Genomic DNA, 11,796 nt, shown 5'->3' with positions numbered 1-11,796 from the left:
CCACGCTTCGGGTTGACGTCAATACTGGGGTGGCGTTAACAATGGAGGCGCATTTTAAACCATCAGGGGGGGTTTCCTATACAAATCGTGGGTTTGCGGGGTTATTACATTGAAATCAATGTAAAATCGGGTCTCAGGGACCATTTAACATTGATTCCAATGTAAAAATCAGGTTGATCGCGTCACCGCATGCGATGCGTACCGATTTAAAATGTAATCGGATCGGATAGCATCGTATGCCATCGTACATCATCGAGTACCGAATCCGATGCGATCCGATTTCATTACGGTGCCGTACGTAGAAAACCTGGGCGCCCAGATAGGAAACAAGTACCTTTTTTTCTATTATCCCTAGCTAAATAAGGCTGTATACTATATATATATATATATATATATATATATATATATATATATATATATATATATTCACCCTTATCCAAAATGCTCGGGACCAGAAGCATTTTGTATATTTCAATGGGGTATCTTGCATTACATTGCTCATTTTCCCTCTAACTCCAAAAGGGTAAACAGGAAAATGTCACCAATGTTCAATGATAGTCTACCTTAGTCTACCAAGCAAAAATGACGCGAAATGATGCGATTCACGTCATTTTAGCCCCGCCCCTCGCCACGGACCGAGAAAATCGCTATGTAGCGCAGCGGGGAAGGGGGGCTGAGGGGGACAGCATGGCTGATGTGGGAGACTTGCCCACCATTCTGAGGGGCTGGGAGGGGGACCCGAATCCTGGGAGCCTCCCGGCCATTCTGGGAGGGTAGGCAAGCCTGGCTGCACATGATGATTAGATTCACTCTTCTGATAGAATTTTCTAGAGGTTTATTAATTGTTTTGCAGCCTAGTACTAACAAGATTTTTAAAGTTACGATAAAACACTTGGATGATATTATAGCAAGACCTTTATTTTATTACCAAAACAGCTGCTTTCACTGTGAAAGTCTGTCAAATCAAATCACAGTTACAATAGCTTTGTTATACTAATTAGTAGTTCTCCGGTGAACTGTTCCTATTGCAAATTAATCAGTTCACAAATAGGTGAAGTATTTAAGAAACACCTATTGTTGTACGATTGTCAGACTGTTACACAGTAACCATGATTAAACAAAAGATTCAGTAAATGGTCTACTATTATAGATTATTGAATAGACAGATCTTATTTATAGTGAATAAAAGCAAATAAAGGACAGTTATAGGCCAGTGCCTAGACTCTACAACAGACTTTCAGATCTATATCCTGAGGGATGAGGTGTCAAGCCACTGAAACCACAAAAATGTGGTTGTGGGGGAAGGGGGAAACCCCGGCACTCTGATATGTAGTCGGAGTGTGTAAGGATAATTGGTGTAGCTCGTGTTCCGGGTAGAAAGTGATATGGATAGGTAATGGTGAAGATATGAAGCACATATATGAAAGAAAACAATGTTACAATGGTGATAACAGTGACTATTCTGTGAATAAATAACAGTAAGATAGAATTAAAAAAAACAATTACTAAACCAAATGGCAAAAAAAACTAAAAAAAACAAATAGAATCCAAAAATAGAGACAATTATTCTTAATGAATTATCTCAGGATTATTACTGTAAGATGACTGGTTCACAGCATCAGTGCGAAGAATAAACCATGAATGTTTTAATTGCTTCTCACAAAATTTTTTGGCAACCCTGGAAAGGTGGGCAACCCTCCTCGATTCTGCCCCCCCCCCCTGTTTGTGGCTTCCCCCCCCCCTGACCGCAGTGTTTAGCTAACCTGATTTGCCGATCTCCAGGAGGGGGCGGGGCTAAAGTGTCATAATCCCGTCATTTAGCCCCGCTCCCTCCGCGGAGATTGGCAAACCGTTCATTTCCCAGCATGGGGGCAGGGTTTAATGATGTCACGCACAAGCCCTGCCCCCGAACTCTTGCTGAAACTCTTCTCTATGGCTTCTCCTGGAGAGGAGATAATAAAAGTCAACTACATAATTTAGTCAACTAGATAATTATATCAACTACATAATTTCACCTTAGACACTCACTTTTATTTTGTAACCATTCATAGGAACCATAGACCCAACTTTACATTGCAATTTAATCTGAAATTTGCAGAGTTTCAATAAAGTATAAAGTTTAAATTAGTTACTAGTCATAGGAAAATGCAGGGGGGAGAGGGGGGGGGGGTTCTGGTTGCCCAGATAACCCCCTCCTCTTGGCAAGTGCCTTAAATTATGACAATAGCACTGGTATATAATATGATCAATAGAGCTGTCATGACATCATGCAGTGTAAGGGACAGAGCAGGGGTAGTGCACATGCCTAGTGTACCAACTTATTCTACCACATTTACTGTATGTGTGGATCTGAGCCCTCAAACATCGCAATGGAGAGCAGCTGCCAGGAGGAAGAGACAGGAGCCTTACCATGAAGTGGGAGATTGCAATACTGGTTCTATTATGTTTGTGTATTTAGTTATTATGGTATGTTTAACCTTTTCCTCACCATTTATCTTATTTAAATGTTTGAAACAGTCTATACTATAGACCAGTGGCTCTCAACCTCGGTCCTCAAATACCCCCAACAGTGCACGTTTACCAGGTCACCTGGCAGGTGAACAGGTGCACTCATTAGTCATTGAAGTTTTATTTCACCTTTGACTGTGTGTGGAGACCTGGAAAATGTGCACTGTTGGGCAGTGGCGTAACTAGATACATGTGGGCCCCATAGCAAAAGGTTTGTAAGGGCCCCTATTTATCACCTAATGCTGAAAAATGTATACAGCACACGATACTTTGACAGGCAAAGTGGGCCCCTTTCAGCTCTGGGCCCCATAGCAGCTGCATCCCCTGCACCAATGGTAGTTACGCCCTTGCTGTTGGGGGTCCTTGAGGACTGAGGTTGTGAACCACTGTTATAGACCATCTGTACTGTTAAATGTTAATACTGTTTTCCATACAGTAGCCATTGTATAAAAATACCAATTTTTGGGGCTGTTAATGCTCCCTCAGACTTGTATACTAACTCCAATGATTACATTTGGAAACACCCCTCTAAAAATCCTACCACTGCTAGGTACAAGGGTTTTTTTGGTAGCTGCCTCATCATTTCAGATATATTTCAATATAGACACAAAGTCCATTTCAATACTAAGGGCAGTATTCAATGATAAATTACCCGATGTGCAGCGAATCCTGTTTAGGATTTGCTGCACATTCACAGGGTTCCAGAGCGCTGGAGCATTCGTTGCCAGCCCTCCCTGTCACCCTATTCAACTTTGCAGGGGCTCGCTGCACCTGATGGTGAAGTTTAACCCCTGAGGCGAGATGGAAGCCTCCCTGCCTGCCCCAGAATGTGGGGGGGGGGGGGGGGGGGGAGGAGGACTCCTGGGGACACAGGCAGCAGAAGCTGCCCTGGGGAGAGCTGGTAGGGGACACGGTTAGGGAGCCGCTGCACTGCTCCTGCTCATGCATATGTAATGAGCGGGAGCAGTGTGAAGTGAATATATATGAAGTGAATATAAGAATATATAATGGCGAATGTGTAAAAATATTTTTTTTTATCAAAAATGTAATATATATTCATGTGCTACAAGCACATGAATAAAAATAGCATGCCCCTTCACAGAAAACAGTTTCTGATTTTTTTTACACCAAAAAAAAACTAAACTCTTTATCACTTTCCAGTTCACCTTAAAAAGATGTCAAATGCAAAACGGTGAATCATGGCGAAAATCATGCTGAAAGCAGTTCTCCATCCTAGCATTGAATACACTCTCGGCGAATCACAGTGAAAACCCCATTGAAATACAATATCGACTTGCAGCGAGTATGAAACGGAGAACTGGCCGGCATTCACTGTTCGCGTTCGGCGAACAGTGAACATTGAATAGGGTGAATCAGATTTTCAGTGAAAAAGATTCACCACAAGGAGTGAAAACCGCCCGATTCGCCAAAAAAACCTGAATCAGGACCACTGAATACTGCCCTAAGTGTGGAGTTCTATTAATCACGATAACCCATTTACAGAGGTTAATGTAGCTGGATGCAACTAAATGCATTTGGGCGCAAAGGTTTTGCTATTTAATCAGCCACGCAAGCTAAGTTGTAGGATCCATAGGATTTAATGCAGATTTATCTTCACATTCGCTGAGCAGGTGAAAAGTTTGGGAACATTTCTTTTTTTCAAGCTAAAAATGTGGGTTGTGGTTCAGAACCCTAGACATACCCCCACCTAAATATTAAACTGTTAAGCACTTAGAAATGTTAGCTTATACTGCTTTCACATCGCAAAATGCAGGTTTGCACCGGGACTTTGAAACTGTTCAGTCCCGGCGTGAACCTGCATTTTGGGATGTTCACATCCCCACAGCGAACCAACATTATTGCCGGTGTGATGACATCATCTGGGGGCGGTGTGATGACATCATCTGGGGGTGGGGCGGGGAGTCGGTGCGTCATCTGGGTCAGGGGGAGGTGGCAGAGCTTAGAGCTGGCGCTGCTCCAATTGCTGCCTCCTCCATAGTGTGAAGGTAAACATGTCGTCCGACCCGTTTAACTGTTCACACCGCCAAGCAACATGGCATCAAACCAGTAAGAACTCTGCTTTCTTACCGGTTCTTATTGCCATGTTGCTACCCATTAACGGGCCACGGTAACCCCTTTCATCTCGTACTAATTACCGGGTCAAACTGGCTTGTACCCGGTAATTAGTTGCAATGTGAAAGGGGTATTAGTTTGGCCAAAAATGACATGCCAGTTTTGGTGCAATATTTTGCGAAATGCAAAATCAATGGGTTAAATGATGATGGGGCATATAATTAAGGGTGTTGCAATGATAGGAAAGGTGGTTTTAAGCTTGCAGGTGGGAGTTACAGGTGATTTTTTGTAACAAATTCTAGGCAGAAAATACCTTGCTTTTAGCCACTAACATTATACTATTATCCAATAAAAGTTTACACTTCCTTGGAGTGCAGGCTGATTTTCTCATTTTTTTCCACACTTAACACAGCTAACATCATAGAAAATTACAGCTCAGCCGCCGGGAGAAGCCTTTTCCAATTGAATTGTATGTTAAGCGGGAGTGCACATAGACGTGATAGGTGAAATTACAGTGTGATAAGTGTGTCACTTCAAGCCACAGTAAACACAGATTTTACTGAGGCTAATTGCGTCTGCCTCTAAAGGCCCCCATACACTATGAGATTTATCTGACCTGTAAAATTGCATCTGATTTCCCTTGAACTTCCCCGGCAGCTTCCCAGGAGGCCTACATACAATTTGTCACTTGATGTGCCATTTTTTACATCCAATTTGCGTCAGATAAATCACATGATTTATCTGATGCAAATTGGATGTAATCCAAATATCTATCTATCTATCTTTCTTGAAAAGAGCACTCCCCAGTCTTCAAAATATAGCCAATCAGTGAAAAATCTTTAATACATCACCATGTCAACTGAATCGCATGTCGACATTTCGGGCTGATGTCAGCTCTTTGTCAAGACCACACACAGTGAAGGGAACACCACAGTAGCAGGCAGTAGTGGTGTTCCCTTCACTGTGTGTGGTCTTGACAAAGGGCTGACATCAGCCCAAAACGTCGACATGCGATTCAGTTGACATGGTGATGTATTAAAGATTTTTCACTGATTGGCTATATTTTGAAGACTGGTGAGGGCTCTTTTCAAGAAAGTACTGCATATTGGCTATACCCCTGGGACTCTTTAGCCTAAAGATTTGCACCGCTGCTGATGTAATTACACACACACACACACACAATCACTTCTTTGTGACAGCGGCCGGCTACCACCAGGGGCGCTTGCGCGCCCTGTGGCAATGGAGCTTGGCGGGGGTCCCCGCTGCCTCCCCGTCAGTCCCCTTTGCCACCCCAAACCCCCCCCCCCCCAGCCACCGCGATACCGGGACACGTGTGCGATGCACGCGCGTCCCTATCGCCGGTGCTCGCCAGTTAAAGGGATCTGGCGGGCACGGGAATGAATGGATTCAGTATTGAATCCCGGCGGTCGGGATCCCGGCGTACAGAATCCCGACAGCTGAAATGTCGACAAGGGGGGGACGTGGATCGCCCCCGCTTGCGGGCTCGCTGCGCTCGCCACGCAGCGGGCCCGGTGCCTCGCTACGTTCGGCACACTAATTTATTCTCTCTCCAGGGGTGGCGTGGACACCCCAGGAGGGAGAATGTGTCGGCATATCGGCGGTCGGGATTCCGGCGTCGGGATTCTGAATGACGGGATCCCGACCGCCGGGATATTAACTGCATCCCGAATGAATGAGCGGCGCTACATTTGTATATGTGTGTGTATAATTGAGCTTTTAAAATAAAAAAAAATACATTTCTCATTAAATTCATTTTTTTATTTGTAATTAACCCCCTGCCTGCCTGGATTTCCTTGCCTCTATGCTCCACTATGGAAGGGGTTAATGGTGCAAAGAAGACAGAGCATTTAACACACACAGCTCCCCCCTGCAGCCTATTGATGTCCAGAAGATTAGCCTGCAGTTCTGAAGAAAATACTACTTCCAGATCCCAGCCACATAAAGTACATAATAAAAGTTAGGGGAAGACACTCCTAGTGACGTCCAGCAGCAGTGGAGAGACTGGTGTCTGACTCTGCTGACCTCCAGCAGCAGGGGAGGGGGGCCTGGCTCTGCTGCTGTCTCCTGAACTCCAGCAGCAGGGGAGGGGGGCCGGGCTCTGGTACCGTCGCACGAACTCCAGCAGCAGCAGGGAAGAGTCTCACTGCTTCCTCTTCTCTCATAGCGAAGTGCATGCAGCTTCCGGTGATGTGTGTTCCGGCTGCTGCTGCTGCTGCAGAACACCGGAAAGAGGTACCCGGAGTTCTTCACATAGATATATCGGATCTGAAACATCGTGGGTGCTAAAAAGCACCCACGATGTGCCCATGATGGGTCAGATTCCGATGTATCTTATGTTCAGCAGGTGCGACCACCTGATCCAATCTGATGCGCACGGGAACGCGCATCAGATCGGATCAGATGTCACAAACATCCGATTTTGTGCCGATTTTACCCGATTTATCGGCCAAAAGTGCCAAAATCGGGTGAAATCGGCCCAAAATCGCATAGTGTATGGGGGCCTTAAGCCACTTTAACAATACATATTGTAGTGTGTGGCAAAGGATTGAATAGTGTTTTACTTTTGATGAACAGGTGATTTTAATTAAATAATAGTGCCTCCTAATTGTAGTGCTTAATTAATGTCAAGGGGCCAGATGTACTAAGCTTCAAAAGTGATAAAATGGAAAGTGATAAACAACCAACCAATCTGCTCCTGCCTGACATTTTCAAACCCAGCCTTAAGAGGTGATTGAAGCTTAGTACAACTGGCCCAAAGTCTGATTCACTTCATTATCAACATAAAGAACCTAGACATGTGTGTGTTTTTTCAGTCACATGTGGGGGGTGGGAACTGCGTACCACCAATCATGTCAAAACATTGGCTCCTATGCAACAAGACATTGGGTCCTTGTGTAGTTTCACGGCGCCAGCATAAAAAAAAAAGAAACTTAACTTCATGCCAACGTGGATAGTTCATACCCCCACTATCCACATTGGCATGGAGTTGATTTTAGATAGCGTGGCGAGCGTAGCGAGCCACCGAGCCCGCAGCGTGGGTGAGCGAAGCGAGCCCCGCAAGGCGCCGTGAAACTACACAAGTACCAACACTGTTACTGGTTGACCAATGACCCAATACAGTCGACAATTTTACAATTCATCACCTGTTACTCGACCGACATCCAATCATTCTCTTACAATATGTCTTTCTGCATGTGTAGCATTCCATGATGAATTGCATATTACAGTAGGAACAGCAACCATCCAGAGAGGAAGACTGGGAACAAGAGTAACTATAACAGAAGAGGGCGGGTGGCTGTGGTGACCCACCAGGTGATGGGTATATTCGGAATAGAACAGGAGGGACCATAGCGGGATGGGAGGAGCAGTGACAGCTCAGGTGACCTGGGACATGATAATGGGTGATCGGACCGATAACTGCAGAGGTGCGTACACAGCTTAACTTCCTATTTTATGGGGTTTTTTTGTATGTGTTTAATCAGGAAAGAACATGAACATACAGGGCCATATGTACTAAGCTTGAAAAGTGATTACATGATAAACCACCAGCCAATCAGCTGCTCACTGCCATGTCACAGGCTGTGTTTGAAAAATGACAGATAGGTGCTGATTGGTTGGTGGTTTATCACTCCCCATTTAATCACTTTTCAAGGCTTAGTATATCTGGCCCACAATGCGGTCTGGTTTTATGGTTTGTCTTTGGTTGAAGACATTTCTGTGGAATACAGTGAATTTATTTACTAGCGGAGAGCTGACACTGTTCCCTTCCAGTCCCCTCATAGGGATGCTGTCCGCAGGTCGACAGTCAATAGGATTATTGGTTGACAGTCCATATGTCGACACATGGAAAGGTCAACATAGTCAAAAGGTCGACACAAGCAATAGGTAGATTTGGAAAAGTTCAACATGTAAAAGGTCAACATGTCATGGACTGTGCAGTGGTTAGCATTTCTGCCTCACAGTGCAGATGTCATGGGTTCTATTCCCACCATGGCCCTAACTGTGCGGAGTTTGTATATTCTCCCCATACTTGCGTGTGTTTCCTCCGGGTACTCCGGTTTCCTCCCACAATCCAAAAATATACTGGTAGACTAATTGGCTCCTAACAAAATTAACCCTAAAATGTGGTAGGGAATATATATTGTAAGCTCCACTGGGGCAGGGACTGATGTGAATGTTCAAATATTCTCGGTAAAGCGCTATATAAAAACCAGGAAATAAACAAATAATAAATAATAAAGTGAACATAGAGTTAGATTATAGCATAGCGAGGCACCTTGCCCGAAGCATGGCGAGCGAAGAAAGCTATGTGAGGAGATACGGTGCACTTATATGGTGTCCATGTTGACCTAAGTCAACAAAGACACTAGGAAATGTGAAAATCTCACGTCAACCTTTTTCATGTCAACCTTTTCCATGATGACCTGTTGACTGTGTCGACATGTAGACCTGTTGACCCTATGACTTATACCCCCTCATATACCCCAAAGATCTTATAAGACAAAACTCTGTCCACACTGTTGCTTTTCTGGGCATGTCGGGAATGCTGGAGCATGAAGGAGCATGTGTAATGATGAGCATTTTTCACTCGTCTTCTACCTGCTCCAATTCACTCCCTGTATGCCTGAAAAAGATGTCCGTGTGGCTGAAGCCTAATGATTTGCAGCATGAAAGCTGAGTGGAGGTAGTAGTACATGAGGTGAAGGTCTTGTCGGGAAAAACAAGAAAAATGGCGGTCCTCCAGGCCAGGGGCAGGTTAAGCCTTCAGGGGGCCCGGGTCACTTTAGACAGGGGGCCCCCTCCCACTTGTCATTACTGGCCGCTAACTGCACAGGAGATAATTACACTGTCAAAACACAGAGTAAAGGCAGTATAGTCTTGGTCAATGGGTAATTGCAGGGTTGGGTTTAATATACATATACATATACATACATATATATATATATATATATATATATATATATATATATACACACCACATGAAAAGCCTGTGTGTCCCTCTGTACATTACTCTGTAGGAGACCTCACAGGGTCAGCGCTGCCTCTGATTAAAAACCCTCCTATGATGAAGCTGCTGCTGCTGTCTTCCATGGGCCCGAGAAGCATGTGATGAGCTCCATCAATCAGAGCTCAGCACAAGCTTCTCAGCCTCTGACCTCTGGTGCAAAGTCTCATGGGACTTAGTCAACTCCCAGTAATGCACTGCACACTTGTGCAGTCAGTGTGCCTTGGCTCCTGATGCTCAGCACCATTAATCATTGTCACATCGGCAGATAGGTGAAGCTGCAGCACTACCCCACTCCTATGCACAAAACCTTTAGTTAAAAATATGTATATTTGTTTTAATTGACCACAGGGGGGCCTAGATAGTGGGGGGCCAGGGGTACTGACCCCCTGAGCCCCCCCCCCCCTTCCTTAATCTGGCTCTGCTCGACAGGCCTTCAACTGTGCCTGCATTATGTGGGACACAATGTACAGAAATACCTTCCAGTAGAAACTATACAGGTATATGGTATATATTTATATCTCTGTTAGATAAATCATAGGGATGTTACATAAATAATGTTAATGTGCAAATAAATCTCCAAGGGGCCAATTTACTACCTCTGTGACTCTGGTAACTGCAGACAGTGTCTTTGTCACAGCAAAGTCATTAGCAGAATAAATTTTCAGGCAGTAATATATCTATAACAGTCACAGCACACTAAACAGGGGCTCCTATTGTTCTAGCGCAATGGATGTACATGTGAGACTGCCCTCACATGACAATATACCCTATAAAGTCTCCAGACATGTAATACTGCATTGTTTAGTAACAGTCACACATATATAAATCTTATGTTGATATTGAATTATGAACACATTGGGAGACTATAATGATCCTTGTTTCCCTGACCAATGGCTCCATTTCATTATTGTATTCATTTATTGGCCTTAGAACTTGGTAAAAATAAACGCATAGCACTGTAGCTTCTAGGTTTATGTTGGCTTCTTCTGTTACTTCTGCATATGTAAAATCAAATACAATACTGTCAAGGGAAACCCACACTGTCTGTGCGTTTGTGCTGAACATCTCGCTTATTGATCTACTGTATAACACTCAGACAGTGTCGTAGTTATATATGCTTCAATTATGGGCCTGATTCAGAGATGGATGCAGAAACACAGCAGCTGCATCTTTTGTACGCTGCAGCTGTGCTCAGGGGTACATGTATGAAGCTTGGAAAAGTGATATCATAAAGAAAGTTATGTGCAAGGTGATAATGCACCAGCCAATCATCTCCAATATGTAAATTGACAGTATGTAGCTGATTGGCTGGAGCACTATCACCTTGCACATAATCATTCTTTATTGAGATAGATACCACTTCTCCAAGCTTCATATATTTACCTCCCCAGGATGGCCGTTGTTTTCAATTAGCCGGGGCCAGTGAAGCTGCTTCAAGAACACAGCCACTGGCCTAGGCAAACCACTGATCTGTAGCATGGCTATGCCTGCCTATAACATGCCCCCAAATTGCTGCAACATGTGCAGATCTTGGGAAAATTGCAGCTTACCGAGTCCTTGTGACTAGCCTCGGCAAATTCGCCCCCCTCACCTCCATTTTTTGAAGACACAGTCCCTCGCATGTGCCCGCAGCAGGAAAAATCAAGAGTTACCCAAATGTAACTCTCTCTGCACATGTTACATCAGCCCCACCTACAGTGCACATGGTTTTGTCCATTAGCAAACCAACCTGAATCACCCCATTAGTACAAAAACCCAACAGTTTGGATGGTAAATTGTAAATAGGTCTAGGACCCATGTTCTAACAAAACTGCACGCATTAACAAGTGTATACAATTGTGTGTGTGTGTGTGTGTGTGTTACATAGATAGATAGATAGATAGATAGATAGATAGATAGATAGATAGATAGATAGATAGATAGATAGATAGATAATGTGGTTGCTGACCTGTATTCATGGAATCTGCACAATACTGAATAATTGACTATCGTATGATGCATGTATTGACAAACTGTAAAAGTAGCTGAAATTAATCTCTCACTGGTCATCAATGGATATATGCAATCTGTGCATAATACTGTAAAGCAACAATTGTGTCCTTTCATAAATGTTGTACCAGATCGCCATCTACAAGTGCATGTAAACAATAATTGTGATTTTGTATTAAAAACATATGTAGTTATTA

Source organism: Crinia signifera, chromosome 4, assembly GCF_055691185.1.
Source record: "Crinia signifera chromosome 4, ASM5569118v1, whole genome shotgun sequence".
Taxonomy (NCBI): Eukaryota; Metazoa; Chordata; class Amphibia; order Anura; family Myobatrachidae; genus Crinia; species Crinia signifera.
This window is presented reverse-complemented; position numbering follows the sequence as displayed.